Here is a 26,419-nt window from a genome sequence, read left to right on the forward strand (position 1 = left end):
GTTACAACAGTCCTAAATACAAAATTTCAACATTCTACGGCTGATCGTTTTTGAGTTATGCGAGATACATATGTATTTACATAATGACGTTACACCGAAAGTAGTCAAAATGGATATTTCCGTTGAAATCTGTAAACCGAAATTTTTCGCGATTACAATACTTAAAACTTTCCATGTAACTTTAAATATTTTGAATGATTATTTAAGAAGTTTTTACTGGATAACACATTCTATTACAGTCGGTGAATTTCTTTCTCTATGCATCTTTAGTATTATTGGTAACATTATATTTCAACATAATTGTATATTGTTTTTTTTTTTTTTTTAATTCTCGTTTAAAGTCTGCAGTGTTTTCTTTGGAGTAGTAAAATGAAACTGAAGAACTTATTTCTGTTCTCCGACAGCCAAAGGTGTAGGAAATAAAAAAGTTATATATTTATATATATATATATTGCAATAAAATAAGCCTATTATTTCGCTTAGAAGGTATTGTGGAATTTAAGGGCTGAATTATTAACAGTAATTGTTTTTATGCACAAATTAAATTATATAATTTCCTCTTGGTTTTAATTAATTAATTTATTTAATGTTGAAGGTTATAATCAATTATATAACTAATGTAATTCACAAACTCATTCTTAAATAGTTCAGATTTTTTTTTACTAAAAAGACTAATTAAAAAAAAAACTTCCTTTTGGTATTTGTTATTACACAATCATATTTTTTAATGTAAAGCATGTACAATTTGTTTTCTTTTTAATTCGATTATTGTTTTTATTAATAATAATTAAAAATAATATACGGTAATTAAAATCTTTGTACGTGCTTCAAGTAATTATAAAAGGTTCAGCTAACTTATTTAATCTTTAACGTTATAATATGACATATTTTTATAATTTTGTTTAGAAACATGTTAAAAAAAGGAAATAAATGTATTTAAGGATCTGATTATTAAGTTGTAGATCGTGTGTTTATTTTTCCGTGAAATTACGATTTTTTTGTTGTAAATAATTAAATAAAAATATTCTTTGAAGAATTTTATTATTAGAATTTCTTAATGTTATTTTGGCCGTTTTGATGTGTAAATTTTAAGAAAATTTTGCTAAAAGATCTAAAATTCGTTACAAATGTAATAACAGTTAGTGTTTTTTTTAACGCATCCATTGATAAGTTGTGAGCGTACGCGATACATTCGGGGGGGGGGCCCACCTGAGTGTATGGATGTTTTTCCCTTTAAAAATTAAACAAGTAAAAGTTGCCCTGAGGTAGATAATCCCCACGTGCGGAACACAACATCTACGTTCCACGTCCAGGGCGGCAACAGCTGTACTTAAGTACATTACATATAGCTGGCTAACGGGGTTCCGAGTGTTGTTTCTCGGATATGCTTTTTTCGGCCGAATTACAGGACTGGACTTTGCGGCCACCTGCAGATACGAAATTCTTAACGATTATGGAAATGGATTAATACCGCCTTTAGAGCTGGCGATGTGGCGGCCACGGTCAAAGTTATTTGCAGGTGTAACGGAGACCTTTCGTCGTCCACATGCCCCCCGCGATGGCAAGCATGTAGTTAAGGTGCCCATGTTCGGAGCATGGGAGCCCTGAAAGCTTCGGTGTGTAAGGGCCTGGAGTCAGTGCAGAGACTGCGCATCCGCTCTCTGCCAGGACATATGCCGGTTCCACCGGAGTACCGGAACGGACCTCCAGGGTTGGTAGCCCTGGAGTGGGGGTGTACCCCGGCGGCTAGCCTTACTACAGAAGGGATTATTTGTTCATGGAAACTGAACAACTAAACGTGGCAGAGGGTTCACGTAAACACCCTCGTTTAGAACCGGCCGTTTCGCCTGAGGCAAAACGGAGAAAGAGCGCGGAATCTCGTAAAATTGAAGTTGAGGCTTGCAAAAAGCTTTCTTCAAAAGCAACGTTCCAAAGCCAAAATACTTAGTTGTTACAAAAGAAGACGGTAATTTCTCGAAGGTGAGTCCATTCCTCATCGCTCGAGAAATAACAAAATGTGCTGGAGGCCCTGTTAAGGAAATTAGGAAAAGTTTCACAGGACTTCATGTAGAGACTGTAAATGATATACAGTCACAGAAGATCCTAGGTCTTAAAAAAATTGGAGAACTAGCTGTACGTGTTGATCCCCACGGCACGCTCAACACCTCAAGGGGTGTTGTGGTCTGTCGGGATCTTCTTAACTGTACAGTGCAGGAAATTGTAGAAGAATTAGCGCCGCAAGGAGTATTAGAATGTCGGAGGTTGAACATGAGAAGGAATGGCGAAGTCCTACCTTCAGCATCCCATGTTTTTACATTTAACCGGCCTACTTTGCCGGTGAAGATAAGAGCGGGCATACATCGGTTGGATGTGCGGGCATTTGTCCCGCAACCAATGCGATGCTTTAAATGCCAACGCTTTGGACACACCGCTGTTAGGTGTGAGAGGCCGCAAATATGCGTGTGCGGTGATGAAGTTCATGAAGGAGAGCCGTGTAAGGAGCCTCCTACCTGTATAAACTGCAGAGGACAGCATTCCTGTAGATCCAGGAACTGTCCTGTTTACAAAGACGAAGTAGCTGTGCAGGAAGTAAAAGCCCTGCAAAAAGTCATATATATATATTTATATATATATATATATATATATATATATATATATATATATATATATATATATATATATATATATATATAAAGAAAGAAAGAAATGGTATTGGTAAGTTTAATTTTCATTTTAATTTCATGGTCTTTTGAGAACCTTATCTCAAATTTTAATATCGGGGCCCTATACACCCCGTAAGTGTTTGTGATTGTCCTTGTCTTTTATGTCTTAAATGTTTTGTGTAGTTTGTGCTTTTAAATAAAATGTAAGGGCCCTTTACACCCTTACATATGACGATCCAAATGGTGATAGTAATTTCTTTTAAAGATTGTGACGAGGGCTAATGACCTTAGCAGTCGATGCCTGTAAAATTCCAGATAAAAAAAAAAAAAAGTAAAAGTTTCTTGTAATTCATAAGATGTATAAAAAAAATCTGTTAATTAGGTCGTCGGTCTATTCTGGAGGTGCGGTTAGTATTATTCACCCTTCGCACCATATTCTTGTACTTTCAGTTGTCTATTAGTTTTTCTCCTTTAATATATTAAAATAGCGTGTAAAGAATACAAGGACCTTCTGTAATCTATTAAAAATTATACCCCTCTTTGAAAAAAAAATTACGTTCAGATATTATAACTATATAATTTAACTGTAAAATTAATTTTTTTTTTTGTACAAAGTAAACTGATAAAGTTTGATTTATTTTTTTTTAACTTTTAAGTAATTTTGGCTGTTTTTAAAATAAGGCAGTATATATTGAAATTCATTTTTGGTGTTTGTAAACAAGGTGATATTAAAGTTTGAAAAAGGCATCATATTTGAAAACCGATTCTAGGACGTAGAAATAAGTACTGTATAGAATCTATATGCACTACTTAACTAAATCGCTACATTATAATCTGTTTGAAATTTTTATCCGCCGTTTTAGATCTGCCATATTGTTTTAAATGGCAGTGTGGACATGTGATACCTAAATTTAATGTAGAAGTTTATGAGAAAAATTATGGTGAAAATTGTTTTTCCATAAATGCCTTCCTTTCCAGTTGTAAGCAATCAAATTTGTTAAAACGGAAAAGTCGCGGTAGCGTAATAAAACGCCGAGCAGTAACATTTTTATATCATGTTACCTTCAGAATTACATTCGATAACACACTTTAAACGGTTAGCGTTGGAATTAATGGCCCAGCCATTAATAAAAAGCCTTCACAATAATAAATAACACTAATAATAATAATAATTATTATTAATAATTTGCAACCCTACTACAAATTAAATGGCTTGGTCGTTTGATGTTTACTTCAATTATTACCGTATTTAATTTTAATATTTAGTTAAATGTTTTCAGTCTTAAATACATGTTTAAATAAACATGTTTAAATAAATGTTTTCAGTCTTATTTAATACATTTAAAAAAAATTGAATTTAAACAATCTATTACAAATTTAATGATAATTCAGCTGTTGTGTACAACAATGCAAGTTATTAACGTCTTTCAGGGAAAACACGCTGATCCGGTCACATTTTGCCTGTCGGCATCTTTGCAGATTTTGACGGTCTAGAGATGAACGCGTCTTCCCAAATCAGCTGATTTGTAAGTCGAGAGTTCCAGCGTTCAAGTCCTAGTAAAGGCAGTTACTTTTATACGGATTTGAATACTAGATCGTTGATACCGGTGTTCTTTGGTGGTTGGGCTTCAATTACCATCACATCTCATCTCAGGAACGGTCGAACTGAGACTGTACAAGACTACACTTCATTTACACTAATACATATCATTCTCATTCATCCTCTGAAGTAATACCTGAGCGGTAATTCCCCGAGGCTAAACAGGAAAAGAAAGATTTTGACGTTTCATGAACCACCTCGCAAAAAAAAATACAATTTTAGCATTGAAAAATTCTGGAAGAATTAACTATGTCGGTCTGTTGTTTAGTTGATATCTCCAGACTGGATGGACCGATTCGGATGAAATTTAGCAAGATATGGATAATTTGGCTCTGTATATGGATGTAAATGGAAAATGGCATTTAAGTTTATCACAATCGGCCACGATATCGTACTTAAAAATTTTACTGTATAGGTGAATTATTTTTTTGACATTTTTTTTGCCCCTTTGGTAGCTAAGATATTTTCTGACGGTAATTCGGTGTTATTGCAACGTCAATTAATAGGTCATGACCCTTTTTGTATCTTTTTTTTCGTTTATGGATTTTAACGCACTAACAGATGATTCCATTACATCAGTTTGTCACTTCAGTTATGTATTTGGACGATTTCAAGGATGAAGGACAATATCTTAATTATTTCGCTTACATTTTTCTCGTCAGTTGTCGTTTTACTTAATATCTTCAGACCGGATAAACTGATTTTCATGAAATTTTGTACGATGACGTCTGAATCCGGTTCGTTGATGCCGTTTAATTTTGGTTATAATTAATGAAGGTGGTTAGAGATATGATCACCGTGGTTCCTATATCAACATTTTAATTATTTACTTAATGTAATTATTTAGCATACTTACTGTTCTTTTTTGCTTCAGATAATTTTCTTCTTAATAATCTGTCGAGGACGAAGCCCTTCGTTAGTCAGAAAATAAGTTTCATATTAACTAGCCGGCTTTTTTCATCGGAGTTAATATTGTTTGTACAAAGTATTACATTAATACCTTCAAAATTTAATAATAAAAATCGCACGCCCACATGTAAGCCGTACATTTATTTAAGAATTACAAAATCGGCCGATATATATGTAGTATTTAACTTTCTTTAATATAATGTGTATAAAATCGTTTACTTTTTTATTTGTAATTAAATCGTTTACAATTTTCTTTTCCCCGTGTTTTATCTATTTATGTACATAAATATGTTAAGCGATTTTAAATACCGACAGTATCTATTTAATTACTTAAATAGTAGATTTTTCATATACTCGTTATTTATTTAATTAATTAAATTTACTTTAATTAATTCAAATATATATATATATATATATATATATATAAATTAATTACTCACTTGTACTTGTAGTTGATATTGTGAAAGTAATATTAACGGTATATAATAATAATAATAATAATAATAAGGCAGACATTAAGGATTTACAATCTTACACGGTAACTGGAAAATACATTGCAATTTGTCAGATACATATTAAAAATGATAGCATTATAGCCGGCTTTTAAAATATGTAGCGAACTTATTTTTATATATTACAGCACGTGTAAATATTTTTATATGGGGATGTTGAAAAAGTTAAACACATTAATATGAAATAAAATAAAACAAATATGTGCTGTGTTATCTTGGTGAAGGATTTCAAGTCGTAACCAGACATGACTTGATTATTCCATTGCTTTTGCTAATACTTGCTTGACCAGATTTTGTTTAGCTTCACGTTATTTATTTATTTATTATTATTTTTTTTTTTTACATTTATTCATCTTTTTTTATCATATCTGATATTATTTATTTAATTTTTTTTAATAGTTTTTTTTGTATCTTGTAAATCAATCAAATTAATATATAAGTGTTTTTTATTTGTTTACTTATTTATAAATAAATGTTTAAAAAAATATTAATTTCACTAGCTTTTTTTATCGTTATCGTTATTATTAATTATCTAATTTCTTGACTACTTTCAAGAAAATAATTTTTTTATATATATTATAAGCGAAAGTTAGTGCCTTTTTGCTTAATGTTATAGTTTCTTTAAAGCTTTTACCCCCTACTCGTGTTTATATCATTAAATTTATTACCCGTTATATTCTAATATAAATCGTTTGCTTTTTTAATAACTTTGATTTTAAATTACATTATTATTCCGGAATAGTTTGTAATGGAAATATTTTTTCGTTTAAAAACAAGTAATTTTCAGATTTATTACATTTAGTTATTATTAGAAAAATATTAAACAGTAATATTTTGAATTGCTAACGGGTAGTAAAATAAGTAACGGTGTTAGGTAATGTACTTGGAACAGGAGAAGGTGATGATTATGAAATAAAACACCTTGTTATGGTAGTCGGTTTATACCTTTGCCGATAAGCTTGAAGGTTAAATCATTTCATTATAATTGGGAAAATGACAGTTCTGATTTTTAGATACGTTTCATAATAAAGCTACCTAATGTAACGGGTACCATGATTCGACTTCCGGAAAATTTCGACATATCTTTGCATTTCACATCTTCCAGACCCCGAAACCACCGTCAGCTCAAAAGTGTATATATACATTTATATATTTTTCACTTTCTTGTAAGCACGATAACTGCTGTAATTTTGCGTCAATCATTTTCAAATTGAAGCATAAAATAGAACGACGCAAAATCTCGGTCGAGTTCGTTAATGCAAAAAATCGAACCGTAGGGGTGGAAATGGTGGGGCTTTTTCGAAAAAAAAAACAAATATCGCTATAACTTTCTTATTAAGTAAAATATCGAATTAGTTTCAAATTCATACTGTTCTTTGGATAAGGACCTAAAACTTACCTAAGTAAAGCTTTTTGATATCACCAACCGTTGGCCCAGAGGGTGGAAAAAATGGGGTTTCGAAGACAAAAAAAAAATCATACCTCTCTTAATAGGCACAGTATCGAATTGGTTTAAAGTGGTCGTTAGTCCTTTAAACATTACCTTAAACGTTTGTCTAAAACAACTTTTGATATGACCAACCTTTACGGTAAGGGATGACCAAAATTTTGCTGGAATTGTAAGATGGGGCTTATCGTATGCTAAACAGTGAAACTTTTTTCACATGCGACCATTGTCGTATTGAGTAAATTTGAAGTTTTTCTTAATTTTAAGGTAGAAATCTTTTTTATCCCCTATTTATCACCGGTGAAATTTACCTCCGCCTTCTAGCGTGCCGAAAGGGATTTTTTTATTTTCTTTTTTGTGCTGTGTAATTTCATTTCGTAACTTAATTTTCAAAACGCTTATACGTTTTTTAGAAGCGACTCCAGCGATCATCGGTGACGGCTTCGTGTATTGATTTGTATGTTATTATATCGCTAGGATCGATCGTTGAACGGATCTTCTCGTCGCTCGTTGGCGGAGAAGTCAAAATTACAGTCGGTAGCGTTTTTTTTTCTTGAATTCTGGACGGATACGTTCAGAAAAATGTTTCTCAGGATGCAAAGCTGCCCTTTTCCGCTAACGAGATCGAAAAACCAAAAGAAAGTTAGAACTTTATACGATATATGACATGTTTTTTGCCTAAATACACGAGTGAATGACAAGTTTTGTAAAGAGTTAAGCATTTACGGCAGAGTGTAAAACTTTTTTCTAATAGTTTATCCAATTATTTTTCACCAGCCTCAAATCCAGAACAACTCGTCTGTCTTCAAAACCAATCGGGTAGAAATTTCTATTGTATACCGTCTCTTTCAGTAAAACTCAAAGTAGAATCAGACTGTGAAAGGTTTAATGGAAACAGATTTTTGAAAACTTTCCAAGTTTTCTATCAAATTACTTTTTATCGGTTGGTTTTTTCTTTCATTCGATCAATTTCTCGGGAAAGGAATTATTTCCTTGCCGAATATCACCATCATATTCTTCTCTGTTCAGTAAAGAAATGATTTTATTTTTCTTATTCTTAACTCTTCACTAAACAAGCTTTGAGTTCAAATAACAGCAACAAATTGCCATAATAATAACAGTAGAAAAACTTGTAGGAAAATTTCTCATAGATAATCGTTTGGCGATCTCATTCAGGAATACGTACCTTCGAGGAAAACTAAAGAAAAGTAATTTTGTTTTATTTATTTGTTCTATACCGACTTGTAAAACGACGTAAAAAAATTTCATTATCATTTGCTTAATAAGCAATCCTTTTGCATTATACTCACCAAATTTGGGCGCTTTACAACCAACTTTTTCTAGTTATTAATCATTTTCTAGGTAATGGCTAGTATAGTCAGAAATGCTTGTTTTAAAAAATTAAATAAATTTTATGTGTTTGGTTAGCCGAATAACAAAGTTCGTACAATATTTAAAACGAATCATCACGTCGCGGGGATGACGTTACATTTGACAAAAAAGTTTTTTTTTGTCAAATATATATAGCAGTAATATAACTGCTATGTTAAAAGGAAAAACTACTTTAACGATCACGTTATAATGTAGAAACTATACAATTTATATTGTGAACCGCTGTTCGATAGATATTTCGCCGATCGATCATTTTCTTGTGAGAGTTAACGTCACAAGTCAAGTGAAAGTTAACGTGCACTCTGTCAGATAATATTGAACTAATGGATTAAAATATTTTTTTATAAACATCAATTCATCCGCGATGAATTTTCTTAAACTTTAGTATGAAAACCGACGTCTCTAAGGTTTTTTTATGTTTAATTTGAAATAATTAGTAATTGAAAAATGACGAAATGTCCAAATTAGGCAGAGGCATTGAGAAAAGATACGTTATTGTACAGTTAATAGAGTAATGTATCTTTTTAATCTTTTTCGCGTTTCATATGAGCGGTTCAGTCGAGTAAGATACTGAAGAAGTCCTAAAAGCGTATAGTTTTCTTTGGTTTTTCGTAAGTTTTTTTATTTACTGAAGTATTGAAAAGTGAAATTTTATAAATTAAAAAAGTAATAATAATGTGGGTAAAATAAAATTGCTGTTACGAATTACATAGAAAATATTTCGTTTATTATGAAGTGAATTTATTGAGTTTCAAAATCATCAGCGAAGATATGCGCGATTAGTAGTTACATAACACGACAAATGCAATTGTTATAGCTGTCAACGCGTATTCTTATTGACAAGGTAACAATAAATGACATATTATAGATTCTACAACCGAATGCTGTTTCTACGGATTCGAAAGACTGTTACAAGAAGAAAGCGCACAATAAACCGAATCAAAATTTTGTGATTCTTTTGATAGATATTTTTTTCTTTATATTTATTTGATTATTTAATTATTAATAATATGTTGTAATATTTAGGTATAGTTATATAAGTATGCATTTATAGTATTTACAAAGTTACTATATATATATATATATATATATATATACAAAAAAGGGAAAATTTGATGTCCTTCCCAATCACATGTCTTGTAACACCTGGCTATTTTCTGTTGTGTTGTAACACTGGCCTCATATCTGTTTATTGTAAGTATTTTTTTTTTTTATTGTGTTTAAAAGGTCAATATAAATTGAGTATTCCTTTGTCTGATTCTACCAAGGAAGAAATGCCAAACAACAGATACGTTTTTTTCAGTGAGAAGAAAGTGAAACCTGAACGACATTTTTTGTCGTTTGTCTGCAAATAAATTCACAAAATAACGGAGAGTTATTTTAAATAGAAGATCGACAAATGGATTGATCTCTTTAAAAAAGGTAGGATTTCTCTCCGTGACGACTTATCCTTCTGCAAGAAAGCTGATGAAACGATATTTTGACACATAAAAGGTCGAGCTAGATGAAACGATGAATAGTGAAAAGTTGTGTAAGCTACTGCGGTCATCGAAAGCAAAAATCAAGTTCAAAAGGCGTGGTGCTAGTTTCCTTCAGAAAAACATTCTACCTCATACGACCAATAATATAATCCCTTTCCTTGAAAATCTCGATTTTAAACCCGTCACCGAACATTCCTGATCTGGCCAAAACGATTTTTATATTTTTGAGCCGTTGAAAAAAGTAGCTGCGAAGGAATCATTGTTGCGATGATGAGGTCATGGAAGCGGTGAAAAATGGCAACACATAAGACTGAATTGTTTCTTCCAGGAAAGAATTAAAAAAGCGTATAGAAGTAGCTGGAGAAGTTTCACGTCCTTAAACTTATTATTCGGATTTAGCTGCGAAGGCCGTTCGAAAAGTTCCCGGCCTGAAAAAGGAACATAAGATTTTTCACGAAATTTCTTTTCATTACAGTCACCTTGGAATCCGATACATTTAGACCTAGAGTTTCAAGAGTGCTAAATAATCGGTTGTCTCAGCTTTGATCTCATCATTTGAAATAAATCTTCATCCAGCGAACCGTTTATTCAAATTTGGGAAGAGAAGGTAAACGCTGGGAGCCATATCCGCCGAATACAGCGCATAAGAAAGCACTTCAAAGCTTAGGTCATGGAGTTTTCCAGCAACAACCCGAAATGTGTGTGCACGCGTACTATCGTGAAGATAGTAAAGATCGCTTTACGGCCAAACGTGGACTTTTTTTGCCTGAATACTACAATCCTTCAATTTGTTCACTTGTGAAGCGGCGAAATACTCCTCGGTGAGATGCTGTTGCCTTTTTTCCGGTAGTCTATGAACACCACACGACGAGAATCCCCAAAAAACTATGATGTACGGTTTGTTTGGTGCACTTTCACCTGCTCCCGCCTGTTGTTTGTTGTGTAATGGTGAATTCATGTTCTACTGCTGTTACAAAACGTCAGAGAAACTCAGCGGAATCGCGTTTTAATAAGTTTAAACGCCCTTGAAAGTGTTCAGTCGAATGCATTTTTGATCGATTGTTAACAAACGTGGCATCCATCGTGCAGAAATATTTTTCATAAAAAAAACATCGTGGGAATTTAACGGACACGGTTTGTCGAGATGTTTCCGATCTCGGCAAGCTCGTAAAATTATCGACGATCATTTAATACATTATTATGGATTTTTGTGACGATTTCGTCGATCGTAGTGATGTTTGGGCGTTCCGAGCGTCCATCATTTTGAATGGATGTACGACCACGTTTAAATTCAGCAGCTCACTTTTTTAGCATCGGAAACGAAGGGGGAAGAATCCTTTAAATTAGAATCAATCACTCTTTGTATATCCGAAGGGTACGTTTTAAACAAAGTACTTTATAACAGCTCGACATTTTTCAGAAAATGACAAAACTTATTTGCTTTGCTCGATCGCCGCAAACAAAGCTATTAAATACAGGCGTCTGCATCTGAAACTTCGCAGCAATCCATCTAAAAGATCATACTTAAAATATCGTAAGTCATTTAGATATACTTGGGCTATCTCGCTGTCTGGCCGAGAACTTTCCGTACGCCCAAACTTTCCGTACAGTAAATCCAAATTTTCTGTACGTGTATATTTAATCTATTATACATTTCTTTATATATTTTACTCTGCGGAAAAATTACGCATTTCGTTTTACAGATTTATCATTTATTATTTCACTGTGACATTATTTATACGGAAGGTTATTATTAGGCAATAATATAAAAACCGGATCCACCTATCGATCAAAGTTTTATGTGTAGTTATGTAATTAATTATAATAATTTTCTTGTTGCAGGTATGTATGAAACAAAAAACGAGTAAACCGATTAGTGGGCCAACTTCATTGTATCCTGTAGGTATATCTTAATTTTAGGTTATCTTTTATGAAATTCTTGTTAATAATGTAAAGTATTTTGAAGTAGTTATTTTTCAAATAATTTTTTTATCTTTTTTTATCGTTATATAATTATTTAATTTGCTTTGTAAGAGAAAATATACTACTCGGATCAGATTTTGCAATTCAAGATTTTTGTAGATTTTGACGTTATATGATCCCCTTTTTGTAAAAAAAACAAAAAGAAAACACAATTTTAGTATTGAAAAATAATCTAAAAAGATGTATGTAAGTCGACCTCTTTTTTTGCTGTGTATTTCTAGACCGGGTGTACCGATTAGGATAAAATTTGGCAGGATGATTTCTATATATGAGGCATTGATGCCGTTTAATGTTTGACACAATCTGTCAAGCGGACAACCTAACCCTAGGGGAAGACACCCACTTTGTGGCGATTCCAGTCGTCCTATCGCTGTCCCCGTTCCTAGCCCTGATGGGCTTTAACGGAGGTCGTCTCATTGACCGTCTAATTGATTGCATATCACATTCGTAAGCCAGGCCTCAGTCGGGATGCCACCGATGCAAATGTCTCGGCAGACTTCTACATCGTGATTTTTCGCTTAGCCTTTACCTTCGCTGCAGGCTTCTTTCGGGCATATTTTCTCGTCTGTCCTACATCGTTGCTCTCAGAACTAGCTAGCCGAGTTCGCGGAAGCGCGAACTCCGCGCCTCGTCCAATACTTTTAATTTAACTAGCTATGAGTGACTGTAAATGCTATAACTTTGTAGACGAGTCTAAACTCAGCACAAACTTATACCAAACAAAATTTTGTGTCTACGGTAATTTAGACCTACCTGATTTTTACCCTTAATTTAATAGTACACAATGAATACTTAACTGTAACTTCAACTGGATTTCCGGGCGGTCTGCCGGGAGCGGGAACAAACCTGCCGCCTCCCATTGCAGCTCCATCGCAGATTGCCGCGTGTGATTTACTTTTGCCCTGGTCTAGTCTGCCGGGACTGAGGACAGACCTGCCGACTTCCATTACAGCTTCATCCCAGGGTTTATCACTCGACAACAAATTGGTTCCTTCTAGGTAGTTTGGATATTACCCTACCGTTCACGACACCGCTACACAGTACCTTAACCAAAATTAACCGAGGCTCGATGCCAGGTATGTCTACCTTCGGCCGATCAAGTGCCCAGACGGGTCCCCAGCCATCCGAGGTTGTCAAGAAGACTGGGAGATATAAAAATTTTTTTAAATTAACATATCTCAAAATTCTACTCTTACAGATAAGTAGATTTTTTTCCATTTAGTTTAAACGCCATTAAAGTAGGTACTTTCCGATCGTGTTGCATTAAGTTTAGCCGACCGTGTGATCTAAACCTACTATTTGTTCCTTTCTCCCGCTATCGATATATTCTAGTCTTAACTTTGTTTATTTGATGAAGAACGGATCAAAGGTAAGCAAGGTATGTACGATTCAGAAGGATGTTCTTCTTAAAGGAAAATAGATAAAAGGAAACCCATCCGAAGGTTTGGTCGAAGCACCAAACTATAGGGGTTGCGCTGTGCGTAACACGTCAATATGGTTTTTGCTTTCTAATGGTGGGTTTATCTAGGATTGGAGAAGACTATTACTGATTAACGATTTTGACCGACTCAAATATTAGTTGGAAGAAGTTTCTTCTCCACCGGATGGTAAAGTTCGATTATTAAAAATGTTCGTCTACTCACTGTTGCTGCCTTATTGCGTGAAATATTGTAAAAGCTATTCCTCAGACCCCTATTTGAATGTTTTTTAACTATCCGATTATATTTTATGTATTTAACTAGCTGCGGGGCGTTCCTACAGCACGCCTCCGGCCGGGTTGCCCTGGCGGGCGGCGTCTCGGAATGGGATGGTTAGGTGTCAAAATTGATTACCTGTTGTATAAAAATATATTTTTTTGAATGATGAAAATTGATATAACGAAGTTAAATTAGAAATTAAATCTAGAAGTTGATATTAACGCATCGGGATTTTCCGCTAGCAATCGGTACATTCCGGTGCCTACATTTTGGTTATAGTTCATTATTTTATATAGAAAAACAATCGCATAAAGAAATAAAAATATGTAAAAAAAAAAAGGTTTTAAAACATCACTGTTAAACGCACTAAAAGGTAAAAAACAATTTTAGGACGGTATCTCAGAATGGAATTGACAACAAGCTTTCATGGTGATATGTAAGATTATGTGAAAGTCATAGCTTCACATTAAAAATTTGATGTTTTTGCCAATTTTTTTATATGCGTGATGAATGAAGACTGAACCCCACTCCTTAGGCCATGTTGTCAAATCTTTAGGCTTTTCAATATCAATCTAAGATGCCGTCCTAAAATTATTTTTTATCTTTTAGTGCGTTTAATTAAAGAGTGGTATTTTAAAAACTTTTTTACATATTTTTTATTTTCTACTTTTTAGTGCATTTAGTATAAGAGTGGCTTTTAATTTTTTTTGTATATATTTTTTTTCTACTTTTAGTCTTCATAAGTTTTTTACTTTACAGCTGCGCTAGCGCACAGATTTGAGCGTATTTAACGAAAGATCTGATCGGTACGTTTTACGGTGGGTGAGTACAATCAAAACATATATAAAAGGATTTAATTTCCGGATACCAAGATCCGGTCGATCAAGAGTATACTCGATGCGTTAAACAGTTAGGGCTCGACCTACTGATACATACGGCATTTGAATCGTGAAAATCGGACGAGTGGTTGCTCAGATATTACGGTGGCACCCCTTCGTATCCCCTCCGCAATTTCCAAACGGCGCCCTAGAGCGCTTGAAAATATTATCATCCGACGGGTACTACTGGGAGCGGATTGGGTACGGCTTGGAAGGGTCGAAAAAATTTTCAGAGCCCTACGATCGACCGTTTTCGAGATATGTGTGATTTTCGTCCGAAAATACGTATCCGGTTAAATAGTACTAAATTTTCCCAAAACTTCGATATATATTTCGCATATATATATCGATATACTGTATATCGATTATAATAATGTAACTAGTATACACTTGACCACCACGAGACATTTACTAACGAATCTGAATTTTCCGCCAGTGATCGGTACATTCCGGTGCTAATCTAAGGTGGACGCACATACAAATGCCGTTTAGTAGGATAGGGTTATTAATAGTGTTATTTTTAGCGCTGTTCTTTTAAAGAAAGATTTGTGTAGTTTTCTAAGTATGTTTTTAACGACTTGCATCATAATCTTTAAAATTACATTTTGATCGGTCCTTCCAGGAATTATCATCGTATAAAACTTTTTTTATTACCGTTAAATACTTGTAATTGTTATAACCTTGCGACAGGCTGTTAACACCGTTTACATTCGTAATCTGTGAGATCAAGAGTGTAACGTACTTAAGTTTACCCGGTTTGATAACACGGACATTAAAATCCTAATTAGAGAATTTGGAACTTTTTATTCGGATTTGGTTCTGTTTCTTGAAGTATCATAGAGATGTAAATATATCAGACGTGGTCAAACGATCTTTGAAGCAGTAGCAGTCTGTTTAGAGGTGTGGTATTATCTGTGCATTATTTTTTTTTTTTATAATCATTATATTGTAACCACCTTTCGGGATTGTTATTTTTTTCTTTTTTTTTTTTTTACTAAATTAATGATTCCAGTCTATTCACAGTAACTCTCAATTTTTTTACGGTAATATCCTGTTGCCTTTCAAGGCCTTTTGAACGCTTTATTAGTAATAAAAACGCTAAAAAAAATTCATCGCTACATTCTAATCTTTTATAATAGTAATAACTTGTAATCTGATTATGAAAGTTTGTTTGCTTAGTTTTAAAGTTAATTTTTTTCGTTAAATTTTTATAAATTACTTTTTTCCGCCAAAGTACTCGATGATACTCTGATGTATTCGTGCTAATAATGTAGAACTTGACTTCACGCGTTATTTGTATTATGTCGAAATATTCAAGGTCGTTATTATGTAATTTAGCGAAAATTTATACGAATATGTTATAGCCTAATATGACGTAACTTAGACTATATGTATCGTGTCTCGATGGTGGGAGAATGACGTTAATAGCATTTATTTAACCGGAATACGATGTTTAAATCCTCCGTTTGGCTTTTTCATCGAATTGGTTTAATGTTGAAATAATCAAAAATAAATATAATGATTGTTTTTATAAAACATGCACGTAGAAGAAATTTATTATTATTTATATTATTTAAAGTTAAATTAAAAAAAAAAAATTGCAGTCGTTATAGTATATAGTATCGTACAAAATTAAATAAAGGTAAAAAAAGTAAATTTATAAACTTTGAAAACTTTAATTTTGTTAGCAGTAATTAATAATAATAATTGCATTTCGTTCGGAATGCTGAGTTTAAATATTCCCAATACATAATTTACTCCGTCTAAGTCGGTTGGCGTCAAGAAGGGCATTCGCCGTTAAAAATCACGCCAAATGTAAAAAAAAAAACCTGATGCGGGGTGTAAAAGAAGAAAAACTAACAGTTATAATCAAATTGCCGACTAGAACTTGGCTAGATTACTTGGAAATTAATTCAATTACGTTATTGCTGCCTTCGCCTTTACGTAGTTTGTCGTTTAATTTCTTTAATATAAACTTACAAATTAAATTTTAGTAGCCGTAGAGCTGATATTAAGGGAGGAATAATGTAATCAAATAATAAAAATTACCTTTAATTTTTTTCTGTGTAAATGTTAATATAAAATCGTTTTGATATTTGATTTGCTGATTAAATAAATATGATGAGTACAAGGTATATTTTCCAGATATACGAGGGTAAATCAATTATTATCCGCAATGTAGTTGTAAATTTTATTGCAAAACAAATAGGAAACTTACATGTACATCATTATTCAACAGTTCCCTTGCATTTCAACGCACTTGGTCCATTGTTGCACAAGCTTCCTGACGCCCTTATAAAAGAAGGTTTTCGGTTTAGCTGCAAGCCACGAAGCACCGCTTCTTTCACTGTTTCGTTCTAGGTAAATCGATGGTCCCCTATTGCCTCTTTGAGTCGACCAAACAACAAGTGGTAGTCAGAAGGAGCAAGATCAAGAATATACGGAGGACGAGCCAGTACTTCAGTTGAGTTTCTGAAGCGTTTCAGCAGTGTCGGCAACAGTATATGGACGTGTCGTGAACAACACAACACCTTTCTACAGCAGTCCTCGGCGATTGCTTCAAATTGCAGGCTTCAGTTTGGCAGTAAGCATCTGACTGTAACGCGCACTGTTTATTGTCGTGCCCCTTTCATCATAATGTTCCAGTACTGGGCCTTGTGAGTCCCAGAAAACCGTAAACATAAAATTTCCTGCGGACGGTTGGATCTTGGACTTTTTTTTGCAGGGCAAATTTGGATGTTTCCATTCCATACTCTGCCGTTTACTCTCCGGCTCGTAATGATGGATTCATGTTTCGTCACCAGTAATGATTCTGTCTAAGAAGATTTGGCATTCGATTGGCGTTCGTTGCCGTAGCGATCCAAATGTTTTTGGCAGATCTCCAAGCCCGTTTTTTATGCGACTGTGCGAGTTGTTTTGGGACCCATCTTGCGCAGACTTTATGAAACCCAAGTCTGTTGTGGATGATTTCGTAGGCAGAACCGTGACTAATTTGCAGACGATGTGCCGCTTCATCGATAGTTACTCGTGAGTCTAAGAAATCCATGTCACGTGCACGCTCAATGTTTTCCTCATTTGTGGCGGTAAACGGTCGTCCGGCTCCTCCGTCGTGCGTAACACTTATGCGACCGTTTTTGAATTTTTCAATCCATTCGTAGACACTCCGTTGCGGCGATACACTGTTCCCGTACTGTACCGAAAGTCTTTGAATTTCGGCCCCTGATACACCTTCCGACCACAAAAAACGGATCGCTGAATGTTGCTCTTCTTTGGTGCAGACAGAAAGCGGAGCAGCCATGGTAAACGGCAGGGCAGCGATAATGGAACTAACCTAACAGCATCAAACCTGCCCAGACATAACAACAATTAAACCACACATGCTTCATCTACGCAACACGACAGTACTACCAACATAAAAAAAATATAACTAAATTGCGGATAATAATTGACTTACCCTTGTATACCACAAACCAACGAGTCAAACGGGGATTTTTTACTTTATACTATATTTGCAGATATTAACATTTTTTTTATTTCTTGATCCGTTCTAAGCAAAAAACACAATTTGTAGTATCGAAACATTCCGGAAGGGTGTACGTACGTTTTCCTGCTTTTCGGTTGATACCACGCGACTAGATGGACCGATTTGGATGACATTTTGACACGATTATTTCCGTTTATGAGACTTGATGCCTTTTCAGTTTGACTGCAGTCGATCAAAGTGCAGGGTACAGATCTTACGGGTCCCGTATCTGAAAACGTTTATTAAAAGGGTAGGGTAAATCTTTCACATAATTTATTACCCGTTCGGTAGATAAGATACTGTATAACGGTGGTAGGTCTTAGTCACCCCATAAAAGGGTGGAGTTAAAAAACTTCATTTTTCTTTTTTGTCGTTTCTTTAACTCAGATTCACATTCTTGTACTAATCAGATGATTCCATTAGTATTTCGCTTCGGTTACAGTATTCTCAGCGCATATATTTCATTCACGGATTAGAGATTAATAACTCGAATTATTTTGCTTTTTTCGTCGATTATTATCGTTATTCTTGGTATCTTCAGAACGAATTAATCGATTTTTATGAATTTTTCAAGGATGATTCTGAACGAGGGTTGTTGAAAACAGTTTAATTTTGGTTACTACTGGTCAAGGAGGTTGGGAGATACAGTACCGTGGGTCCCGCGTCTCAAAATTTTACTCGGAATAGTAGAATCCTTTTTTTTACGTAATTCTTTAGTTCCAAATTTATATATTTTAACGGTCAATTTACTTTTCCTTCTAAGCAGTACTTTGTCGAAGACAGAGCCCTTGTTATATCTTCGAAGATATTTAGAATTTGAGAAAAAATGTATATTTTTAATGATTCCTTTATGTAATGGTTGTCTAGCGAACAAAATATTTAAATCTTTTCGAATAGGTTTTCTTTACTATTTATTTATGTTTTCCTTTACCACAGCTCCCTTTTTAGTGCTATTTTTTTATATACAAAAGAATAGGTAGTACTACAGAAATATTTCGGCTTTATGAGATACGGTCGTCGTATCCTTTCTTGCTGGCAAGCATTTAGTCGTATGCGCAATCCATCAGTTCGCTAATCGGTCCTACTCTGTTTACTTATAAATATTTTTAAATTATAAGGCTACTATTTTCTGAATAAGATGTATTTAAAAAATAATAATTACATATATTGTTTACTAAACGATTAAATTTATCTTTAAACTAACAGCTTTACTGCTCACAAGGATTTGTAATTGTTTTTTATTATCGCCTCAATTATCCTAAGTTTAAAATGATTAAACAGGTTTTAGATTTGAAAAATTATGTTTGGAAATAAAAAAAGTTCTTTTTTGTAATGGAATAAAGTTTTTTTAGATTGAATTTCTATTTTATATGATATATTGTAATAATAATATATCATACTGTGATTGACGGAGGATTATGATAGGAAATGAAAAATATTCTTCAATCGGGTGGTTGTTCATCAATATATTATCGAGCCATCGGCAGACGTTTTCATGATTTATCTCGAATCGTCACTGTCTAATATACGCAATTGTCTATGTATTAATATCCAGTTTATTTTTTTTAAATAGCGTTTGAATTAAAAAAAAAGAAAAGAGTTTTGTTTTACTTATAACATACATGAATTATTATAAAGTATGTACTTATAGGTTCATAAATTTTCTAATGCCTTTTATTTTATTTATATACATGTATTTCTGTAAATCACAGTACTTTTTTGTTTTTAATACCAGTGATTGGTATAATGATGTTGAACCCCTATACAAAATGTAATATGAAATTAAACATAAGTCGCTACCGAAAATAGGAGTAACATAATTGTACTCAAGATTACTAAGCATATTGTGCCAAGCTTACTAGGAATAGTTCGGTAACACCAAAATTATGATGATATTCTTTTTTGGTGTTCGCTAATCTTTTAATACCGACTTAATTACAACATCCTTTGTAATCGACTGTTTATTTCATGAATTTAAATTTTTGCTCTACCGTTTTTACCTCTTTTTATGTAACCTTCCATCACGAAATTTGTCTTAATACGTGGTCAACCTGTCGTACATTTCTCTCCTCTCTCGTTTGTCTTAATACTTATTTATCTCGTATTTTATTAACCCTTTTAATGTTCAAACTCCTTCAGTAACACTGCGTTTCAAAGACCTGCATTCTTTTCTTTTTTTTGCTTTTCCTATTGTCCACGTGCGGCTAACAAAAAATTCCAAACAAATATTTTGGTTTTCCACGGAAAGTTACTACGCTCTGAAATGTTTTTTCCGATTCCTAAATTACTTTTTTAAGTGTAACTTGAAAAACAAAAAATAAACTTACATTCCTGTTTCACTCCTTTCTTTCTTAATCGGAGCTTGTCTTTTTTTCATCTTCTATTCTTATCTCCGTTATCAGATTCTTTTACATATTCTCCGTTTATCATCTTTCCCTATGTTTCCCAGTCTAAGTTTCCGATGAATTGATCTTTTCCCTTTCTGTTGTAAACGTTGGAATACACTTAGTCCCTCTACTCGATCGGTTAAACCGCTTTTTTGTGTAATAATAATACTGTTCCGATACAAATACGAACCGGCCTGTATTCCAAAATCGTACTGACTGACTTCAAGAGACATCCCTTTGTTTTTTACCGTAGAAAACGTTTCGTTTTGGAGGATCCAGTTGACAATACTCGCTGAATAGGTAGACTGTAGATAATATTTTAGTTTATATATATAACGCTAGGAAATATAACGGTTTTACACCGTTTATAGTATCCCCATCGACACACACCTTCATAAATGGGGTATTGCTGGACAGAGAATTGCCCGCCGTATGTGCATCAAACAGATTCAAGGCGAAGAAAAAGAAAAAGTATTGAAAGTGCAAAAACTTTAGTGAAAATCATGTTTGTTTCACTGGCCTATCGATGCGTCCAATCGCTACCGCCGCCAGCCATTTGTATATTTCATTCTTTCTACAGCTGTGTTTTTCGTGTTGCAAAATGTTCGCTCGTTTAGTAATAATTACCGTACCGTAGACTAAATGTCGTTCGATTTGTTTCCTCGTTCTTATCGCCATGTCGATTTAATAATAGTCGGCCTTTTGTCACAGAGAATCAAGGTCATTAATATTTTCGGAATCGGCCGTTTTGGTTTCCTCTTGTACTCTTACATAAAATTAGCCTTAATCTTGCTTTCCACCCGTTAGGAAATCTGATCTGCTCGGTAACCGTGCAGTAAGGTCGAAGACTTCAAAAATTTATCGGATTTCGGTTTACAACTGTGAAAGGACGATGAATTTTAACGTACGTTAGGAATTATCGCCAAAATTTGTGTTTCGTTTCTACAAGCATAAACGACCGCTCGGTCGTGCGCATTGAACCTTAGGTTTTGAAACCGCCCCGCGTTATTTTCATTCATGACCCTGTGGAAATCCCAACTACCGACTGATTCGCTTTAAATTCACAGATAAACAGTTTATTTAATTTACGAACGCGTTCGAACAAGTAAAACATTTTTTTAATTACATTTTAACGAATTGAATATATATTTTACTACTCACGACGAATCCTTCTGTATTACCGACTACCGATTTCAATACCCATCGTTAAATACAGTAGTCTGTGAGTGGAAATCGATCCCAGCTGCTGTTTGTTGCTGCAAAACACAGCCCGTGTGGTTCTCTAGCTTTGAATCCTGCTACGGGCTAGATTTACAAAATTAGATAAGTTCGTAAGAGTTCAAACTGTTTCCGATTCGTTCGATGTAATTTGTTTCAAAGTATCGTATGATATTGCAATAGTAATTTGTAGTGTCTATAATGAATATAATTTACTTTTAAGGTATTATTCGAACAAAGAAATAAATTTTAAATAAAGAATTAATTCTGTGTTGATTTGTAACATTAATTAAATTACCGGTATCCGTAACATTTTATCTATTTTATAATTTATACAGAACTGTAAAACCGGTTTAGTTATTAAAAAGTATATGCTTGTGTATTTATATATTATATATATAATTTATTTTTATATAACCTTAGAGTTTGTTTAATGTAATTATCATCATCGTGGTGTTATATAAATCAGAAATGTTATAATAAATCAGAAATATAGTTGCTTTAAACTAGAACCCGTTGCCAAATTTAATTTTTTTTTTTTTTAATTTTTTAAATGTAATTTAAAATTATGTTAATTTATTAAGCTATACTTATAATCTAGTTTTCAGTTACACGGTTGTACGATTTTAAATTAACTTTTTATTAAAAAATCTTTTAAATTAAATTTTAATTTTCTTTATCACAAGTCTTGAGTTTTTAATTAGAATTCAAAAATTATTATATTTTTTAATTAGATTACCCGTATTTGTGCAGTTATTAGTTAAGTATTATTTCTATATTTTATAATGTCTTATATGGTTAAAATCATTGATAAGTATAAAAATCATGGTTTTTTTTTTTATTTTTATTTTTAAAGATATATTTCAATAAGGTATTATAAAATTTTGGCAACGATGTAAGACACTTATCCTTTGGCGCCCCGATGTCCCAAAATTTTTTATTAACTTTTCGCTCCATTGATTTCTCTCTTTTATTTCTATAGAGAAAAATCACGATGCGGATCATTTTTCTCTTTTTTTTTGTTATTTATTTAAAATATTGTGGTTTCTTACATTTCCACTTTATTGTGGTGGTAAGTTGTGTGTGTAACTGTACTATTTTATATTTAAAAGAACCATTTTTTTGATATTCTTACTCAAATATTATTCGTCTTGAAATGTTTCAACGATTTTCTGTTTGTCGTTCCTTTTTTAAATTATAGATTACATTTTATGTTTACGTATAATTCTTATATCCAGTTTTCTTGTATACGTGTACTGTAAATATATAAAATCATTTAAAAAATATTTCTAAAAATTTGCAATTAACGATTGTTTTTTATAAAAATATTTGTCAGTAGTTCTATTGGTTTTATATTTTCCCCCGGTTTTTTTTTTCTTGTTAAGATATCGATGTATTTAAAGTATGCTCCTGCAAACAAAAGTTAAATTACCTTGAAATAGATTTCAAACAAATTATTTTAAACAAAATATCTTATTTGATTTCTAAGGAAGGGATACCGTGTACTGAAACAGCTGTGACGAAAATAAATTCTGTGAAAATCAAATAACATATTTTATTTTCTTCGTTTTCTTACGATGTATTTTCATCAAATAACGGCTTCATCTCGATTAATTATTTTAAATATTTTTTAATCTATTATAAATGTTTAATCGTAAAAAATACCCAAATAAATCAATCTTTTATTCCGATCTGTACACGAGTTATATACACGTATACGTTATACAGATCGCACCGACGGTTAGATACATTAATCGACGATAAAATATGGAACCGCCCCGGTATCACATAATACAAATTAATTATAAAATAAAAATTAAAGGACCTTAATTACTTAAAATATAAACTTACAAAATAATGCTAAATTAAGTACAAGTAGATATTAAATAAAAGTAAAAAAATCTGATGTAGACACCATATGACTTCCGTTTACGCATATTAAATTACATATTCACAGAAAAGTATATAAAATTTTATTTCATTAATAACTTCTGATGTTTTTCATCTTTTTTTTTATTATTATTATTGAAATATTATTCATGGTAAAAGTATTTTTACAATGTAAGGTTTCTAATTATTAATAAATCAATCAATGTATTTAAATTAAAGAAAAAAAAGGAGATGAAGTCTGACTCGAATCGATGTGCCTTATGTACTCGTTGAACAGGATGCAGGAAATTCAGAGCTTTTTTTAACTTTTACAAAATTTCATCCGCACAGTATTGTTGTTTCTGTAAAAAATAATCCTTTAATTTTATTGTAAGTAGATTGGTGGAAAAATAATTTTAAGAGGTTCGATAATTTGTTAAAAATTCCAAATAGCACTGGAAGCCATAAGTCCTCTTTTTATGCAAGCCGAAACTTTGTGTCAAGTTACATGAAAACGGTACAGTTTCCGGTTTGATACTAATTCTTTCTTTTTCTTTTTTAGCCTCCGGTAATTACCGTTCAGATAATACTTCAGAGGATGATATGTTTGAGTGTAAATGAAATGTAGTCTTGTCCAGTCTCAGGTCGACCATTTCTGAGATGTGTGGTTAATTGAAACCCAACCGCCAAAGAACACCGGTATCCACGATGTAGTATTCAAATCCGTATAAAAATAACTGACTTTACTAGGACTTGAACGTGATACTAGTTCTTTCTTTTTCCTGTTTAGCCTCCGGTAACTACCGTTTAGATAATTCTTCAGAGGATGAATGAGTATGATATGTATGAGTGTAAATGAAGTGTAAGTCTTGTATATTCTCAGTTCGACCGTTCCTGAGATGTGTGGTTAATTGAAACCCAACCACCAAAGAACACCGGTATCCACAATCTAGTATTCAAATCCGTGTAAAAATAACTGGCTTTACTAGGATTTGAACGCTGTAACTCTCGACTTCCAAATCAGCTGATTTGGGAAGACGCGTTAACCACTAGACCAACCCGGTGGGTTACGTGATACTAGTTCTGCACTCGAATAAGTTAACGTTTATAATTTTTTAAATATCGGTATAGATGATTTATATTTTTTGGGTGCTATAAACACAATGATCTTATAGCCCATATTTGTATCTTGAAATCTTGTTCTGACTTTTTTAGCCTCGTGAGATGATGATATACTTCAGACCGGAATATACGTAGCGTAATAAATATTTAATAACCATAAAACTTTGATTTTCCCAAACAAAATCGGTTTTATCAAGCCAAGAATATTTATTTTTTAATTCCGTTGCACCACGTAGGTCTGCTCTGCGCCAGTAGCAACTAAAATAAAAAAGTGATCAAACAAACAAGAAAATACAAGCACCATTCTTTTTTTATAGAGTGAAAACAAAAAATTCACCTACAAAATTTTGAGAAAAAAGAGATTAACATCCGTGTTGGAATGTTGAAACGGGATATATGTTTCTGGAAAATTTTGCATCGATTAAATCTTTCTGTTTGATATGAAATTAAAAGGAGTTAATCGTATTATACCGCTAAGTACATATACTTTTTCTTGTTTTAGCCTCCGGGAATCACAGTCAGGTATTACTTCACAAGATGATATGTACGAGTGTAAGTAAAATGTACAGTCTCAGGTCGACCATTCCTGAGATGCGCGGTTAATTGAAACCCAACTACCAAAGAACACCGGAATCCGCGATCTAGTATTCAAATCCGTATAAAAAATAACTTCCTCTACTCGGATTTGAACGTTGTAACAGTCGACTTCGAAACCAGCTGATTTGCGATTACGCGTTCATCACTAGACCAACCCGGTGGGTTATGTAGTACATATCCTATCGTTTACCTACCTCACACCCTTATTTTAAGGTCTGTAATAATCTTTTTTGTTTATTTTCCTTTGATCTTTCTTTTTTTTTGGTTGTGAATAATTATTTGTTTAATAAGTTTGTTTAAAATAACTAAGTTATTTTCTATAGAATATGGTAGTAATATAGATTATTTTTTTCATACAGTACTCGTTAATTCCATTTTTTACATTATAACATATCGTATTCTGTAAAGTGAAAGTCTCCAACGAGTTGTCACTATAAAAGACGTTATTCATTATCGGGTTGAAATTAATAAAGATAATATAATTTTTATGAACACTTTATTAATACTTAAATATTTTTCAAGACCAAATAGTATAATCGCTTCTGTATTGTACGATATTATTATAAGTGGTAAGTAAATTTTCATTTGTAATTTATAAATGCCGATCTCCGTGGCGGAGTAGTAACGTGTTTGTCTTCCCGAGTTTCCGGGTTCGAGTCCCGGTCAGGTACAGCATTTTACGCGCTGCAAAAAAAAATTATAATAATTTCATTATCGACCATCGGCTGTTTCAAGACGCTAGCCGATTAATTCCTGTCGGGCTTTCTCTCCAACTCGATTATAAACTTTCACCGTATCTATTCGTGATGTACCTAGGGAACAGATTGTAGATATTTACGTATTTTCGCCGGCCTCCGTGGCGCGAGTGGTAGCGTCTCGGCCTTTAATCCGGAGGTCCCGGGTTCGAATCCCGGTCAGGCATGACATTTTCACACGGTACTTATCATTCGTCTCGTCGTCTGAAAAAACATGTAACGGTGGTCCCGGAGGTTAAAAAAAAAGAAAACAAAAAGATTGTAGATATTTAATGTGTCGACAAAATAGAAAATTAAAGACTTTGAGTGGATATTTTTTATGGTAAAATCTATATGACATCATCAACATTAACATATGACCCACTACTATAACGAAGATGAAATGC

The 26,419-nt window shown here is 33.1% G+C and overlaps 1 protein-coding gene across 4 annotated transcripts in view; it reads left to right on the plus strand.

Moving 5' to 3' along the window:
• The window catches only part of Polr2H (DNA-directed RNA polymerases I, II, and III subunit Rpb8), a 657,278-nt gene that overhangs the window by 99,079 nt on the left and 531,780 nt on the right, over positions 1-26,419 (plus strand). The window contains exon 1 of one of the 4 annotated variants that reach the window (XM_075367534.1): positions 11,888-11,903. The exons of the other annotated variants lie outside the window; for them this stretch is intronic. The gene's annotated coding sequence lies outside the window, so the exon portion shown is untranslated. Of the gene's footprint in view, positions 1-11,887; positions 11,904-26,419 lie in introns of those variants that run through there. 4 annotated transcript variants of the gene reach the window in all.

Source organism: Lycorma delicatula, chromosome 5 (assembly GCF_047948215.1).
Source record: "Lycorma delicatula isolate Av1 chromosome 5, ASM4794821v1, whole genome shotgun sequence".
In the NCBI taxonomy this organism is placed as follows: Eukaryota; Metazoa; Arthropoda; class Insecta; order Hemiptera; family Fulgoridae; genus Lycorma; species Lycorma delicatula.